The sequence below is a fragment of the Grammomys surdaster genome, unplaced genomic scaffold (assembly GCF_004785775.1).
Source record: "Grammomys surdaster isolate TR1022 unplaced genomic scaffold, NIH_TR_1.0 125849, whole genome shotgun sequence".
Classification (NCBI taxonomy): Eukaryota; Metazoa; Chordata; class Mammalia; order Rodentia; family Muridae; genus Grammomys; species Grammomys surdaster.
Window position 1 is genome coordinate 2,600,140 of NW_021620675.1, and position 18,596 is coordinate 2,618,735.

The 18,596-nt window shown below is 44.0% G+C and overlaps 1 pseudogene; it reads left to right on the top strand.

Moving 5' to 3' along the window:
* Positions 1-5,645: 5,645 nt before the first annotated feature.
* Positions 5,646-18,205, top strand: LOC114640683 (annotated as a pseudogene).
* The last annotated feature ends 391 nt before the right edge of the window (positions 18,206-18,596 follow it).

Sequence of the window (18,596 nt, forward strand, 5' to 3'; positions counted from 1 at the left end):
GGTGCGGTGGGGTTGTGGGAGTATGGGGGATGTGTGTGTGTAGGTGTTCCCTCCGCATACCGCCAGCTCTGAGGCCCAGAATGAGAAGATAAAGCGCAAAGCTTTTAGAACTACACTGCCTGTGTTGTATTCTGGTTTCAGCAGTTACGAGGTACAAATTGGAGCACAGGATTTAACCTTTCTGTACCTTAGTTTTATCTCTGCAAGAGAGACAGAATAGCTTGTTTGAAAAACTGAGAGAAAAAATATGCAAAAAAGCACCTATTGTGTGCTAAACATAACAGTAGTTGTTGCAATAGGAAAGCCCCTCTCCCCTTTTTTGAAACAGAGTCTCATTATACAGCTCTGGCTAGCCTGAAACTTGATATGTAGACCAGGATAGCCTTGAACTCACAGAGATCCGCTTCCACCTCAGTGCCAGGATTTAAGGTACCGGCTCTTTTGAGACTAATTTCTGGAGACCCTGTGGCACAGCAGTGTTTCTGTGCTTAGCACCAGTGAGCTGTACAGTTAATATGTCAAAGAGAGGGTCAGTGAGATGGCTCAGCAGTTAAGAGCACTGGCTGCTTCTCCGGAGGGTCCAGGTTCAATTCCCAGCACAACCCACATGGTAGCTCACAACCATCTGTAACTCTAGTTCCAGGGATCCAAGTGGCACTGCATGCATGTGGCAGACAGACATACACACAGACAGACACGTGTACACATTTAAAAAAAAAGAATATGAAAGAATACTAATGAGGCACATTTAGCCTTTTTTTTTTTTTTTTGGTTTTTTGATTGTTTTTGTTGTTGTTGTTTTTTCGAGACAGGGTTCCTCTGTGTAGCCCTGGCTGTCCTGGAACTCACTCTGTAGACCAGACTGGCCTCGAACTCAGGAATCTGCCTGCCTCTGCCTCCCAAGTGCTGGGATTAAAGGCGTGCACCACCACCACCCGGCTCACATTTAGCATTTTAACCACAATAAAAATGTTATAAAACAACATTTTAAACGTTTAATTAAAAAGTATTTTTTTTAACATTTAGTTACTTATTTTTTATATGCATGTCAGGGCTATGTGTATCCCATGTGTACATGAGAAAATCAGTGGTCTTTGCATCAGATTCAAATAATGAATAAGTGCTTCTTTACTTAACACATACACATACACACACACACACACACACACATACACATGCACATGTGCACACACATGTGCACACACACATAAGCACACGAATGCACACACATGGAGCTGGAGAGATGCTCAGAGCACTCGCTGCTCTTACAGAGGACCTGGGTTCAGTTCCTAGAATTCTTATTGAATAGCTCCAACTCCAGACAATCTGATGCCCTCTGAGACACATAAATAAAAATAAAATAAAATAAAATAAAATAAAATAAAATAAAATAAAATAAAATAAAATAAAAATAGATAAGTTCCTTGAGAGAAAATCTTGGAAGTTAGTGGAGAGGGAAAATCCTCCAGTGGGCAAATTCCTGCCTGAGCTTGTCTTTACTGGGTCTGTGCTGCCTTGGAGCTGACTCCGCACAGAGCATAGGCTTTGGCTAGGTACAAAGACTGGGGTGTGGCAAGATCAGAGGGCTAGGGAAAGAGGGGCTGGGAAGAAGGCCTGTAAATGGACCTTCTGGGCAAAACCCAGGCTAGAGAGCCACTCCCCATCAGCCCTTCTAGAAGCCATTTGTGATGAGCAGGCAAAGCACACCTGCTTCAATGATGACATTCATGTCTTTCCCAGACTTCTCTGTTGCCAATATCCCTTTACAGCATGGAATACCCCTTACCAAGTCACCCCAGATGAGGTTGGTGCTGAAGGTCTGCTTGGCACACAGAAGCTACCAAAACAGCTTGTCACCCGTGAAGGGCTGCTTACGCTGACTCTCTTCCAGAAGAGAAGGTGTAGAAATGTGTTGTTACCTCTACAAGGAAACATGGTTTTGGTTTCTTTGCTTGCCTTGCTCCATCCCCCTGCCACCTCTGTCTACCATCTGTGGGCATCTGGAGTGTTTCAGGTGTGGTTATGATGATCCACACTTTGTGGTTTCTGACCAAGGCTCTCAGTTCAGAGGCTCTCTTAGTTGGCTTTCTATTGCTGTGGTAAAACCGAATTACCAAAGCAGCTCAAGGAGGAAAGGGTTTATTTGGCTTACATGTTACAGTACATCTTCAGGGGAAAGCCAACACAGGAATTAAAGCCCTGGAGGAGTGAGGACTACTGGCTTGCTCAGTATGCATTCTTATACCACCCAAGGCTACCTACTAAGAGGTGACACCACCCACAGTGGGCTGGGCCCTTCCACATCAATCATCAATCTGGAAAATGCCCCTTAGATTGCTTGTAGAAGACCTCAATTGGGGTTCCTCTTCCCAGATAACTCTAGCTTGTGTCAAGTTGAAAACAGAACAGAACAAAACAAACAAACAAAAAAACCCAACCAGGACACCCAGTGTGTAGCATGTTCTATAAGTATGATTTCTTCTAATCCTCATAGCAACTAGTCAGATATGGGAACTGAGTCACAGACAAGCCTTTGTAAATGGTCTAAAGGCAATGAATAGCAGTGGAATGAGTAGTGATACCTGTTTTTCAAATATCTTGGCTCTGGGATACATACTTCTTAACTATTCCACGAAGACCCATAGGGTGTACTCAAGACTTGGAAGTAGCTGGCTTTGTAGAAACAGGCTATTGCAAGCCTTGGGAGGTTGGAGTGCCTGCAACAGAACTCATGGCCTGAACCAATGACCCTTCTATGCTATCCTTTCTCTCTCAGAATACATGATGAGCCCAGGACCTCAGATGGAAGAGGTCCAGGCCAAAATGGAGCCTCCTATTATTATACATAATGACCCATTTATGACAGTTTAGTTTGTAGGCCATGATTCAGGAATCTACTGGTCCATAGGTTTTGTACCTGTGATGTGTAGGGTTTTTTGTTTGTTTTTGTCAAGTCAACACAAACTTGGGTCATCTAGGAAGAGGGAACCTCAGTCTCTCAATCTCTATATGATAAAATGCCTTCATCATAGAGGCCTGTGGGAGTTTTCCTGATAATGATTGATGTGGGAAGACCCACACCACTGTGGGCAGTTCCACCCTTAGGCAGGTGATCCTGGGAGGTATAAGTTATGTAAGCCTGGAGAGCAAGCCAGTAAGCAGCATTCCTCCATGGTCTCTGCTTGAGTTCCTGCCTCCATGTCCCTGCCCTGGCTGAGTTCTTGCCTTGGCTTTCCTCAGTGATGGACTGTGATTGTACCTTGATCCTTTTCAAATTGCTTTTTGTTGAGGTGTTTATCAAAGCAATGGAAAGCAAATCAGAACAGCACTCCAAAAAGATTTGCTTTGATGAGCAGGAATTCAACTGGACTAGTTGGCTTTTTCGAGCTCTTTAAGCCATTGGGTAATCAGGCAGAAAAGAGGACAGATGTTAGATGGGGGGATTGATGACTTAGAGGAAGTGGTGTTGTCATGGGGTCAGGGAAGAGGGAGAAATGCAACACTCCGGTGTACTGTATCCAATAGTTAAAGTTAACAGAAGCCTAAAGGAGCAGAAACAAACAACTGCAAGTTTAGATCCTCCGGGAATGAAGGGCCTGGGTTACTCCATAAGGAAAGAAGTTGGGTCAACTGGAGCTTGGCTGTGTAATGTACTGGTGAGAGGGCAGCCCAGGTTCCTCAGACTCAATGCTAGCACATACTGGCTGTGTGCCTCTCTCACCATTAGTTCCCACATCTGCCCAGTGGGGAAGACACTAACGCATACCCGAGATAGTAATTGTGAGAAGTAAGTGATGCCTGTAAAGTTCTTAGAACAGGGTCTGGCATGTAACAGACACGCCATGAACGTGAGCTATTAACAAAGCGAAGGAAAGAGAGAAACAAAAAGGGCAGCCATAAATCCTAGCCTAGCCTTGGGCTGGTTGTAAAAGCCAGTCTAGTCCACACAAAAATCTGTATAGAAATGCTTTTATCAGTTTTATTTGGAATAGGCAAAACTGAAAAGAAAACAACCCCAGTGCCCTTGAAGCTTGAGAATGATTAAACTTTAGCAATCCATGTCACGATACACTTACTACACAGCAGTAAAAAGGAAGTATTGATATACACAACAACCCGAGTGAGTCTACAGAAAACCATGCCCAGTGACGAAAGCCAATTGTAGAAGGTTACACAATGCACGGCCCCATGTATAAAAAAACATTCTTGAAATGACAAAATTATAGTAATAAACTCACTGTTTGATGCCAACAGTTAACAGGATATGCTAAAGAGAAGAAAGTGAGTCTGGCGTCTAAGGGACTCTGGGAGTGATAGAAATGTTCTGTGTATTAGCAGAGTGGCACAGGGCTCTTATTCCAACACTTTGGGGGCTCAAGGCAGAAGGATGTTGACTTTGAAGCCAGCATGGGGTGGGGAATGTCAAAAAGGAAAAAAAAATCAAACCCAAAACTTCTTTATATTGACTGTGTTAGTGTCAAAATCCTGGTTGTGATAGTACCTCTGTAGTTATTGCTGCTGGGGGAGTGTGTAAAGGGGACAATGGCCCCATCCTGTTTCTTATAACTATGTGGGAACCTATAATTATAACAACAAATGAAGCTTAATTAGAATATGGGAGCCAGGCTTGATGGCACATGCCCATAATCCCAGCACCTGGCAAGCAGAGGCAAGCAGATCTCTGGGAGTTTGAGACTCGCCTACTCTACATAGTGAGTTCCAGGCCAGCAAAGGCTGCTTAGGAAGACCCTGACTCAGAAAGGGAGGTAGAGAGGTATAGCTGTGTGGTAAAGCTTAATATGTATGAATACTTGGCTTCAATACTCAATACTCTGACCCATTCAGAATGGGGTGGGGGTGCGGGTTGAGGATATGGCTCAGTTGGTTGGTAGAATCCTTGGCTAACAGGTACAAAGTCTGGCTTGGATCCCTCCCCTAGCACTACCTAAACAGTATAGTGGTATATGCTTGTAATCTCAGGATTCTGGAGGCAGGAGGATCCTTAGTGTTGTGAAGACTCAAAATAGAGAAATCAAGTTGGAACTGACCTGGAAACTTCTTTCCTAGTGGCTAACTCATAGCCAAAAGGTACCATGCAGGTCACTGGGGGAGAAAAGTCATCAGAAACTTATCCAGTGGTGGATGTTGGATGCTGCAGTACTAAGTTTCTGGGTAAGATGTGCCCACAGGTACAGTAGTGATGTGACTGTTATGGGGTAACCAGTGGCTTTATTATTAGATCTGAGAGCTGTTCTACAGGAGGGGATTCATGCTTGGTAATGTAGACATGGTTAAAACTCATGACAGAGAGGTCATAGGTGTGTGTGTGTGTGTATGTGTGTGTGTGTGTGTATGAACAACACACTACTGTTGTTTTGTCAAATGAACATGTCATAGGTCTTCTAAATATTGATGTGAATGCTCATAAATTAGTGCTGCTCTCAGCCTTGGCCAGGAAAAAAAAAGGTTCATAGTGGGCAATAGTCAATGCAGAGACTCCTAGCCAATCAAAGTTCTTAGAATAAGTGACTGCTGCATGCTAGGCTCTAAATGGAACATCTCTGTCAACCCTTTACAAGGCAGGGGACATCACCGAAGAGAAGGACAGAGAATGTACAAGCTGGAAGATTGGAGGGGTACCGGGAATGCTGCAGACCCGTTATGGCTGTCACACTGATGACTACAGCAGCTATGATTACCTGCACAAGATCAAGCCAAGCAGCATTCCTGCATGGGTATGGGAGGGACTCATGAGGCCTCCCTCTAGTGGAGGAGCTATTGGCCCACGATGGCTGCTGGGGAAGGGGAGTCATTTTATCTTCTGCAGTGAAGCCACTGAAAGGTGCACTGTCCCATGAGCATGCAGGCAGCAGTAATTGGATTTAATGGACTATTTAAAAAAAAAAAAAGAATTGGACACAAAGGTAGGAGGAGCATGTGTTGGGTCTTGGCTCAGGGAGGGAGCAGTAGAGAAGTGTTGAGAGTAGATGTGATTAAGATACATTGCTAATCCCAGCACTTGGGAGGCAGAGGCAGGCGGATTTCTGAGTTTGAGAGTTCGAGGCTAGCCTGGTCTACAGAGTGAGTTCCAGGACAGCCAAGGCTACACAGAGAAACCCTGTCTCGAAAAAACCAAACCAAAAAAAAAAAAAAAAACATTGCATATGTATATGTGTGTATATACATACATACATACACACATACATACATACACATACATACATATATACATATATGAATATATGAATATACATATATATGAAATTTTCAAAGAATACATAAAATTAGTTTAAAAATCTTATTTCCTTGTAGCACCTCCTAGAATACCATCTACCTGCCTACGTAGGTATGTGCACAAGTGTACTTATGTCCGCGCTGCTTGTGTGTGCATGTGTGCATGTGTGCGTGTGTGTAGGATGGAGTACAGCTTGTGGGAGTTGGTTCTCTTTTTCCCTCAGGCGCCTAGCACTTTCACGCCCACTGAGCTATCTTTCTAGGCCCTCTTTCTAGGGTTGGTTTTGCCAAATGTTTTAATTTCTGATAATATTTTTCTGGTCTACTTTTGTGGTCCCTTTATTTTAGCATAGGTATAATTACTTACTAAATCATATAACTCTCATAATAACTTTATTCCTTAGTATTTTATGTTTTTCCTGAATAGAATTCTATATTTCATTAAATGGATTTTGTTTTGAGACAGGATCTCTGTGGTAGTTTAAATAGGTATGGCCGGCAGATACTCATGTGTTTGAATACTTGGCCTATAGGGAGTGGCACTGTTAGGAGGTGTGCCCTTTTTGGAGCAGGTGTGGCTTTGTTGGAGGAAGTGTGTTACTGTGGGGTCAGGCTTTGAGATCGCCTATGCTCAAGCTCCACCCAGTGTGGAATCTAGTCTCCTTGCTGCCTACAGATCAGGATGTAGAACTCGCAGCTCCTCCTCCAGCACCATGTCTGCCTGCACGCTGCCATGCTTCCCACTATGATGATAATGAACTAAACTTCTGAAATTGTAAGCTAGCACCAATTAAATGTTTTCCTTTAAAGAGTTGCTTGCCATGGTCACAGTGTCTCTTCACAGCAGTCTATTATGTAACTCTAGCTATCCTAGAACTAGTTACATAGACCAGGCTAGCCCTAATTTAGAGATCCACCTGCTTTTGCTTCCCTAGTGCTAGGATTAATGGTAAGTACCACCATGCTTGGCTTTTTCATTAGTCTTAATGGCATACGTATGACATCATTTTGGATTTTCCTTGTAGGCAGTATTACTTATGCATATTTTGGAGATTCTTGGCTTGAACCCCAGGCTTTGTTCATGTTAAGCATGTGTTCAACCACTTAAGACAGTTTTCTAACCTTATTTGCCTGCATGAGTGACCATGTGTGTCCTTGGTGCTCAAGGAGTCTCCAGAGGACAGCGTCAGATCACAGCTCCAGGAACTGGAGTTACAGATGCTGTGATCCACCATGTTAGTGCTGAGAACTGAACCCAGGTCTTCTGCAAGAGCAACAAGCAGCCTAAGCCAATGAGCCATCTCTCCAGGCTCCCAGTGTTAACTTTTAAAATAATCTGTTCATAAATGGTTAAGTGTTAGCACATTCTAGTTCTGTTCCATTGGAATAATTATATAATCTTTTTCCCTCACTCCCCCTTCCCCCGCCTTCTTCCCTCCCTCTCTTCCTCCCTGTTTCTCTCTCTCCCTAGGTTTTTTTTGTTTGTTTGTTTGTTTTTGGTTTCTTTTGTTTTGTTTGTTTTTTGAGACAGAGTTTCTCTGTGTAAGCCTGGCTGTCCAGGAACTCACTCTGTAGACCAGGCTGGCCTCAAACTCACAGAGATCCACCTGCCTCTGCCCCTGTACGATCCTGACAATCTTTCTCTCTCTCTCTTTAATCTGTAAATTACATGATGAATTGCTTAGCTTACTATTCCGTTCAACTCTCACAGATATGGCTATGAACTTAATCTTGCCTAAAGTCTCAGTAACTCCTTCAAGAAATAAAACCAGACTGTAATCTAACCTGACTTTAGGCCATAGATACTATTTTTAAAAGATTTTTTTTTTTTTTTTGGTTTTTCGAGACAGGGTTTCTCTGTGTATCCCTGGCTGTCCTGGAACTCACTCTGTAGACCAGGCCAGCCTTGAACTCAGAAATCCGCCTGCCTCCGCCTCCCAAGTGCTGGGATTAAAGGTGTGTGCCACCACCGCCCGGCATAAAAAATTTCTTTATTTTACTTCATGTTTATGAATTTTTTTACCTGCATGCAGGTTGGTTCCCCGGAACTGGGACTACAGATGGTTGTGAGTTACCATGTGGGTACTGGGAATTGGATCCTGATTCTCTGCAGAGCAACAAGTGCTCCTACTGCTGAACTTTGTCTCCAACCCCGGCATATACACCCTTGGCAGGAAGCCCTCTCACCTCCAGACTCAGCTTTTGTTTGATTCAGGAGGTGTTAGAGGAAATTTGATATCAAAAGCAGGTAGATTCCCATGGCTGGTAAGGCTGTCATGGTTGGGTGTGGAGCCTCTCGGCCCCTCTAAACTCTATTTCTGAAGTTCAAGAACACTTGAAGGTGGAATGTTGGCAGCACACAGGGGACAGAGTCAATGTGTAAACAGTTTGCTTTCCTCTGGGCATGTCTGGCTCTGGCTTCTTAGCAGGTAAGGTTCAGAAGGGGATTGGTGGGCCCCATGGTCAGGGGAGAACACATGTACTCCTGTGCCCACCCTTCTGGGTACTAACATGGTTCCATGAGTGGCAGCAAATCCCCGGAGATAAAAGGAAGATGTTTACTATGCCTGTTTCATGCAGGTCATTGCTCCAATGGAGGAACCTTGGGGCAAGGCTGGAGAGATGGCTCAGTGCTTAAGGGCTCTGGCTGCTCTTCCAGAGGGCAAGAGTTTCGTTCTCAGCACACACATGGCAACTAACAACTGTCTGTAACTCCAATTCCAGGGGACCCAACACACTCTTCTGGCCTTTCTCTGCATCAGTCACACACATGGTGACAGATATCCTATAGGAAAATAACACACACACACACACACACAGAATCAGCACACACCTCAAATCTCAGCACTCAGGAGGCAGTGTTGGACCTGAAAGTCTCAAGTCTGGGATACGCAGTGCACAGAGACACGGAGACCAAGATTGACTCAATCAGCAAGAGGAATTTTATTCCGATACGTCGGGGTCACTTCACTCTTGCAGGAGGAAGGACCCTGAATTTCTGAAGCACACACCTTTTATACTTTAGCATAGGCAGACTTTAGCAACAGCAAAACTTGTCTAAACCTAACTGGGCACTTTGCTTAGCCTTTAAACTTATTGGCCACACTCACTCAGGCAGTTATTTCTGATGAGTTATGTCTATCCAGGGCTGTGAAGGACACAGCTGGTTACGAATCAGTACATTCTGTGGTTTTTCTCTGAATTGTTTTTTTTTAACTCTCTCCCTGCTATCGGGACGGCTTGACCAGTAGGGTGGTTTTGTCTCTAATCTGCCCTTTCTGCTCTGTTCCCTTCGTTCTTATGGCAAGAGTTTGTCAGGCTGGTTTCACAGCAGAGGCAGCCAGATCTCTGAGTTCAAGGCTAGTCTGGTCTACAGAGCAAGTTCTAGGACAGCCAGGGCTATATAGAGAAACCCTGTTTTGAAAACCAAAACCAAAACCAAAACAACAACAAAAGTTTAAAAGAAAGCAAGCTTGGGGGTGGGGAAGAGAGTGCCAAAGAGATGGCCCAGTGGTTAGGAACACTTACTGCTCCTCCAGAGACCTGGGTTTCGGCTGTCTGAACCCTTATCAGGCAACTCATGGTTGATTGTAAGTCCAGCTTCAGGGGATCACACACCCTCTTCTGGCCTCCTTGAGCATCCACACACATAGTATATGTATACACAGATGCACACACACACACACACACACACACACACAGACATACACTTATACACTAAAAGTTTTTTTTGTTTGTTTTTTAAGAAAAGGAATGGGAGAGCCATCAAGCTGGGAACGTGACATCCAGTTGTTTATAAAGATCATCTTAACGAAGCTCAGCTTTCCAGCTCCTTTAATGTCAGGTAAGGTAGAAAGATGCGGAAGGGCTGATGATTGGACACTGAGGTGGTTCGGAAGGTGCATTGTGGTCCCACGGAGTCTGGTACATTGTATTTCCTGAGAATACAATCAAGTGCCTCAAAGTGGGAAGAGAGAGATTATATAAACTCAAGGCAGATCCATTGTGTACTGCAGTTCAGAAAAAACAAACACTAAATGCCTACGGTGTCTATGGTTAGAGCTGAGCAGAACCTGAGTATGGTGGCTGTTCTTGGTTGTCAACTTGACTACATCTGGAATTAACAGAAACCCAAACTAAGACAGACAGCCTAGTGCACTGAATAACTACTGGATTCTTGGAAGTTCCATTGGTAGATAGCCATTGTTGGAGTAGCTGGACCACAGCCTGTAAACCATTCTAATAAATCCCCTTTGTGTGTGTGTGTGTATGTATGTATGTATGTATATGTATATGTATATGTATATGTATATGTATATGTATATGTATATGTATATGTATATGTATATGTATATGTATATGTATATGTATATGTATGTACATATATGTGTGTGTACCTGTGCATGTGCGTGTGTTCATTCTATAAGTTCTGTTCCTAAAGAACTGTAACTAATACAAATCTTGGTATCAGAAGTAGTTCTAGAGCTACAGAAATATAAGGATGAATTTTTTAAGTATCTGGCCTAGGATGTCTGATTTGCCAACAACGACAGTTACTGAAACCTCTCCTAGAAGCTTGGGGAGTAGTGAATGCCCATGGTGTGAACTATTTTACAAACTTAGGAGACAAATGTTTTTGATTATCTTGGTAAACTGTTGTGAGAGGCAATGAATTTGGTGACTTGAACTTTTGACAATTTGTGGGAAAAAGAAAGGAAAATTATGCTGCTTTTTTGTTGTTCTTTGGCATCTCCAAAAGCAGTGGGCTTTGAGGTAAAATTAACCAACTTCTAGCATCTCAGAATAGAGTAGACAACAATCAATTCAGGAATAAAACTGACTTTAGACTGTTTGTATGATTCCAGATGTGTATAAACAGTCTAAATGTCTTAGTCAGGGTTTTGTTGCTGTGGAGAGACACCATGACCAAGACAACTCTTATAAAGGAAAGCATTTAATTGGGGCTGGCTTACAGCTTCAGAGGTTTAGTTCGTTATCATCATGGCAGGAAGCATGGCAGCATCCAGGCAGGCATGGTGCTGGAGAGGTAGCTGAGAGTTCTACATCTTGATCCACAGGCAGCAGGAAGAGAGAGACACTGGGCTCTGCTTGAGTATCCGAGACCTCAAAGTCTACTCATTAATACCCCCTCTCCAACAACGAGGCCACACATCCAGTCATGCAGCTCCCTGTGAGTTTATGGGGATCATTTTCATTCAGACCACAAAAGGTTTCTATGTGTGCTCTGGAAAACATCTTTTCTCCAGCAGCCACAGAGCTCATGTTGCAGAAAATCAAACTCAAGTCCTCACTCTGAGGTTAGCCGAATTACAGCAAAAATCCCCAAAAGTCCCAGCCTCAGCGGATGTTGGTGCTTGAAATAAGGGGATGAATTGGGAGAGAAGGGGCTCCTGTAACTTGGAATGGGAGTGGGTGGGAGGGCCCTATTGAAGGTGAGAGCTTTGAACCCTTAGATTCTCAAGGGTTTATCTCACCTGAGGAAGTAGCCTCCCCACTCTTAGTAGAAGATGTACTTCCACCCCCCATACCCGCCTCGCTGAAATGTGGCCCTTTTCAACTTTCAGTGAGGAAATTAATCCTTCATTGCCTGCTAAGCCACCAGTGATTTTCTCTGAAGGAGATGCCAGGCAAGACAATACCAGTGTCCCTTAGGGCCCACCAATAGTTGCCTATAGACCTATAACTACACTTAGGGCTGAGCAGGCTCCTAGAGGGGAGGTGGGAAGTATAGTTCACAAGGAGGTGCACTGCACTACTAAGGACCTTAAGGGGTTTGCTAACTCATTCAAGCAGAACTCTGGAGAAATATGTGTGGGAATGGATTTTATAAGTGTTGAGGCCTAGAGAGATGGTTCAGGGGTTAAGAGCACTGACTGCTCTTCCAGAGGTCCTGAGTTCAATTCCCAGTAACCACATGGTGGCTCACAACTGTAATGGGATCTGATGCCCTCTTCTGGTGTGTCTGAAGAGAGTGACACTGTACTCATATTCATAAAATAAATAAATAAACCTTAAAAAAAGAGTGTGGGATGATGGTGGAAGGAACATAAAGCTAGACCAGGCTGAGTTATCGATGTGGCCCTGAGTGGAGGTTCTAGCTGGAATATGGAAGTGCACACTGTTAAAAGGTCTCAAGTTTGAAGCATTTGTCAAAAGATGGCCTACTGAAAAGGAGTTAGAGATGCCTGATAAACCTTGGATTAGTGCTGATGAGAGATTTTTGTTGTTGTTGTTTTGTTTTTCGAGACAAAGTTTTTTTGTGTGTAGCCTTGGCTATTCTGAAACTAGCTTTGTAGCCCAGGCTGGCTTCAGATTCATAGAGATCCACCTGCTCTGCCTCCTGAGTGCTGGGATTAAAGCCATCCACCATCACCACCTGGTTTGATGAAAGAATTTTAATGTTCATGGAAATTGTAATGCTAGAGTGGGTGCACTGTGTAAAACCTAATCCTCCTCAATGGAGCGGCCTAGGGAATGCCCTTCACTAATCCTAGGAGATGCAAAATTTTGAGAGGCACCAGCACATGTTGTACCCTTCTCTGTGTACCAGACCTTAGGGCTGGAGGTGCTGCTGTTTAGTTGGATGAGTTTAATGAAATGGAATTAATTGGGTCCCAAAGTAGCAGGGGCCAGGTGACAGCACTGAATGGCCAAAGGCAAGGTGAGCATAGTTACCATAATGGGCAGCATAGAGAAAGCAATGTTCATAACGGCCTGACCCATAGCGGTCAGCACAGAGAAAGTGATTTTCATGGTGGCATGGCTTGTATGGATCTTTCAATCATGGGGATTCCATACATGAAATAGATATGAAGTCTACTGCATTTTTGTTTGATCTGTCTAAGTGGAAAATTTTTCAAACAAATGAAAGAAAGGCCACACTGGATCATGGCAAAAGGGAACCTTGGCTTGTGAACCAATTTCCAGACTTGAACCAGTTTGCAGACCCAGAATCCTTTGAATGAAAAGATGGCCAGGTTCCCCTGAGGAAGGACCTTAATAAAATACCTAATAGTTCTACTGTTAGTCTTTCTCCAGTCCTTTATCAGGTAGACAGAAGGCCTTTTACAAGAGCAACAATATGGGGTCAACTGAATACTGTTCTGAATTAACACCCAAATACTGTGGCCCTCCAGTTAAAGTAGGGGCTTATGGAGGTCAGGTGATTCATGGAGTTTTGGCTGATGTCTGACTCACACTAGGTCTAGTGGGTCCCTGAACTCATCCTGTGGTCATTTCCCCAGTTTCAGAATGTATAATTGGGGCAGATATACTTAAAAGTTAGCAGAATTCTCACATTGATTCCATGACCTGTGGAGTGAGGGCTATTATGGCTGGAAAGACTAAATGGAAGCTTTTAGAATTGCCTCTGCCAGGGAAAATAGTGAACCAAAAATAATGTCACATTTCTGGAGAAATTGCAGAAATCAGTACTACCATCAAGGACTTGAAAGAGGCAGGGGTGATAGTTCCCACCACATGTCCTTTAACTCTCTTATCTGGCCAGTGCAGAAGACAGATGGATCATGGAGAATGACCGTTGACTAGGAAAACTTCATCAAGTAGTGACTCTGACTGCAGCTGTTGTACCAGATGTTTCCTTACTTGAGCAAATTAATACATCTCCCGGTACATAGTATTCAGCTGCTGATTTAGCAGATGCCTTCTTCTCAGTACTTCTTTACCAGAAGGAATTTGTTCACCAGTTGACAAGGCCAGCAGTATATCTTTACAGTTTTGCCTCAAGGATATATTAACTCTCCAGTCCTGTGTCATAACTTAGTTTGGAGGGGTCCTGATTATCTGTCTTTTCTACAAAATATGTTGGTTCACTGTATTGATGACTTTGTGCTGATTAAACCAAGTGAGCAGAAGGTAGCAGTCCCTTTGGATTTGTTGGTAACATGTATGCACATCAAGAATGGGAAATAAGCCGGGCAGTGGTGGGGCACGCCTTTGATCCCAGCACTTGGGAGGCAGAGGCAGGCGGATTTCTGAGTTCGAGGCCAGCCTGGTCTACAGAGTGAGTTCCAGGACAGCCAGGGTTACACGGAGAAACTCTGTCTCGAAAAACCAAAAAAAAAAAAAAAGAATGGGAAATATCTACCCAAAATTTGAGGGCCTTTCACTTCAGTGAAATTCTTAGAAGTCCAGTGATTTGGAGCATGTGGAGCTATTCGTTTTAAATTGAAAGATAAGTTGTTGCATCTGGCCCCTCTCAACACCAAGAAAGAACTATAACATTTAATACGGCTATTTGGAGTCTATAGACAGCACATTCATCACTTGGCTGCATTACTCAGGCCCATTTACCAAGTGACTCGGAAAACTGCTGCTCTGAGATGGGTCTGGAACAGGAGAAGGCTTTTCAACAGGTCCCAGCTACTGTGCAGGCTGCTCTGCCTCTTGGACCATATGACCTGATGGATAGTACTTGGGGTGTTAGGAACAGATAGGGATGCTGTTTAGAGCATTTGGCAGGCCCCTATAGGTGAGTCACAGAAGAGACCTTTGTGATTTGAGAGCAAGGCTCTACTGTCATCTGCAGACAATCATTCTCCTTTTGTGAAACAGCTCTCTTATTCAGCCTTAGTAGAAACCAAACATTTGACAATGGGCTACCAAGTTACCATGTGACCGGAGCTGCCTGTCATGAATTGTATGTCATCTGGTGTCTTAGTCACTGTTCTAAGGCTATGAAGAGACACCATGACCAAGGCAACTATTATAAAGGAAAGTGTTTAATTGGGGGCTTGCTTACATTTTCAGAGATGTAGTCCATTATCATCATGGCAGAGAGCATGGTGGCAGGCAAGCATGGTTCTAGAAAAGGAGCTAAGAGCTACAGATCTGTAAACTGAGACTCCTCCTCCCCTCAGGGATCGTGGGCTCATACTGGTCCATGAGAGCAAAAGGATCAGAGTCGATGAGCAGGAGTTCTGTGAGCATGCGCACAGGTTAATAAGACCGGCTGGGACCGGCTGCAGAGAGGCTGGCCAACTTTACTTGGGGTGATTTAAGGTTTATTTAGTTTTAGGAGACAAAGGGGTAGGTGGGAACATACAGGGCGGGAAAAGGTCATTGACGGAGGCTTAGGGTACAGAAATGCCTCATTAGCATAGGGAAGCATGTCAGGAACCTCTAGTGCTCACTGAACAGGTTCTTACTGGGAGAAAGGAAATTGAACCGATAATAGTAACCAAGGCTACATGACATTCTGCCGGTAGAGGTGTGTTGGGGTTTTTGTTGTTTGTTTTACCTCCCTAGACAAGGTCAGAAAAGAGAAAGCACTGCCAAAGAAGGGAATCCTTCATTATGCACCAAGCTCAGAAGGCTATCCAGTTAATGGTAGACTTTGACCTTAATTAGCAGAGTTTGCCCACTGGGAATGACATGGACCTTTGAAACCTCAAAGCTCACCCCCAGTGACACACTTCCTCCAACAAGGCCACACCTCTTAATCCTTCTAATCCTTTCAAATAATGACATTGTCTGGTGACTAACATTCAAATATATGAACCTATAGGGGTCATTTTTATTCAAACCACGACATCTGGCCCATCAAGCTATAAAATAGGAAATACACAGCAGCAATCCATGATCAAATTGAAGTGGTATGCCGGGCGGTGGGTGGCGGACGCCTTTAATCCCAGCACTTGGGAGGCAGAGGCAGGCAGATTTCTGAGTTCGAGGCCAGCCTGGTCTACAGAGTGAGTTCCAGGACAGCCAGGGCTACACAGAGAAACCCTGTCTTGAAAAGCCAAAAAAAAGAAGTGGTATGTATGATTGGACATCAGCAAGTCTTGAAAACACAAGCAAGTTACTGTAGGGTTAGATTTTTCGAATTCTACTTTTAATAAGGGTTCTTAAATGCTTTAACCTTCCTTCTAGCCCACTACCCACCAGAGGTAGAGGAAGGGTTAATAGGACAAAGGAGGATGTGGACCTGTTTAGAAGTAGTTCTTTGGAGAAAATCCAATCTGCCTTGTCAGGATATCTGAAGTTTAGTTCACACAAATCATAAACACAATTCATGAATCAGCAACAACAGGTGAGACCAGAAGAAATCATGAGACTCTGCTGTGTGCTGTTTAGAAATAGTTCCTCGAAGCAATTCCAATTTCCATTTGTCAGGATACCAGCAGCCCAGTTCAGTAGTGTCAGAATACTAAACGCAAATCAACAGCAGTGGCACAATCCAGCAGAAACAGCCTGACCTCCACCAAATCCTCATGAGTCAGCAGGAGTGAGCAGGACCAGCAGAGACACCAGGAGACGTTCTCTGCCATGCCGTTCTCAATGAAGTGAAGATCAGTGAAGACGAAGACTTGAGATCAACAAAGCATTGCAAAGCTAGCTATAAAGTTCCCTTTATACTCCCTCATAACATCACATTTCCTCCCACAGGTCTTGCCTCAGCAAAACTCCATGTGAGTCTGTATCAGCTGACATATCCAAAAACTTCCACTCCCCTCTGCCAATTGGCTTGAGTCTGAGGAAGCAGCAAGAAGCTGCCAGAACACAACCAGAAGTTTTTTTGGTGCGTTTCTCTCTATGAAGTCATGGCAAACGATGACTAAAGAATGGTAAGGCATACCAATACCCTCCAGGGTCATCCACTGTCTATTGAGTTATATTTATATTCCTTCTAAGCATCATGCTTTCACGTGTTTGCTTTAGCAAAATATCCTTTCACGTCTGTGTCCCAGTGAAACATCATTTGACATAACTGACTTTCCAAAGAAACCAGACGTTTCCACTTCAAGTTACATGAAGAAGTTGCCCAAATTCCTATAGTTTCTACTCCATTACAATGTTATCTGCTGTCAAGTATGAACCTATATCCTCATGGGGGTGTTTCTTATGATTGATTGACTGAGGAAGAGAAGACAAGGGCCTGGTTTACTGATGTTCTACACATTATATAGGCATCATCCAGAAATGGCAGCTGCAGCATTATAACCTCTTTTTGAGACAACCCTGAAAAACACCAGCAAAGGGAAATCTTCATAGCGGGCAGAACTTTGGGAAGTACACATGGTCATACATTTTTTTTGGAAGGAGAAATAGCCAGATGTGAGGATTGTTCACTGATTCATGGACTTTAACCAATGGATTGGCTGAGTTATAAGAGACTTGGAAAGATCACGATTGGAAAATTGGTGAGAAAGACATCTGAGGGAGATGTATGTGGATAGATCTCGCTGAAGGATGTGAAGATGCTTGTGTCCCATGTAAATGCTCACCAAAAGGTGACTTCAGCTGAGGAGCAGTTCAGTAATCAAGTGGATAAGATGACCCGTTCTGTGGACAATCAGCCTCTGTCCCCAGCCATCCCTGTCATTGCCCAATTGGCCCATGAACAATATGGCCATGATGGCAGAGACAGGTTATGTATGGGCTTGACAGCATGAACTTTACACTCACAAAGGCTGACCTAGCTACAGCTGCTTGCAGAACACCATATCTGCCAACAACAGGGACCAACACTGAGCTCCAGATGTGGCACCATTCCTCCAGGGTGACCAGCCAGAGCCTTGATAGCAGGTTGACTACATTGAACACTTCCCCCACAGAACAGACAATACTTTGTCCTTAGTGGAGTAGATACTTATTCTGGTTGTGGGTTTACCTTTTCTGCTTCTGCCCAAACCATCATCCATGTGGGCTTACAGAATGCCTTATCCATTATCATGGTATTCTACATAGTATTGCTTCTGCCCAAGTAACTCACTTTACAACCAGATAACAGTGACAGTGGACACATGATCATGAAATCCACTGGTCTTACCATGTTCCTCACCATCCTGAAGCAGCTGGCATGAGAGCAAAGTGGAATGTCCTTTTGAAGACACAGTTATGCTGCTGTGAGTTTTTGCTATACCGCTTTGACTCCTGGAGGATTGCACTCTTGCATCTGCCCAGGAGCTATCTTGGGATCTGTGAATGAAAACACACGCATTAGCTTATTTTTAACATGCCTTACTAGCTTAGTGGCTGGCCACTTACTTCTAAGCCTCCTGCGGCTGGCTAGCATGCCCTTCCCTCTGGTACTCCTGACTCAACATCTAAACCTACTTTTAACTTTGCTTCCCTGTTACCTTCTGTGAAGCCCATTGGTCTTGGTGCTGCCCAAGACACTTCTGGGCAGCCCTTCTGAGGCTGCTTTCCCTTTACTCCTGCCTTTTGGATGATCTCCCCTCTGCAGCTCTAAGTCTGTTCCACCTGTCTCTCCCGAGTCATCGATTCTCCCTTCCTCCTCCTGTGTCTTAGCCGGTGCTAGGTGGTGGCCAACTTCCTTTGCCCAAACATTTCTTTATTGCCAATCAAATCCAGCAGGG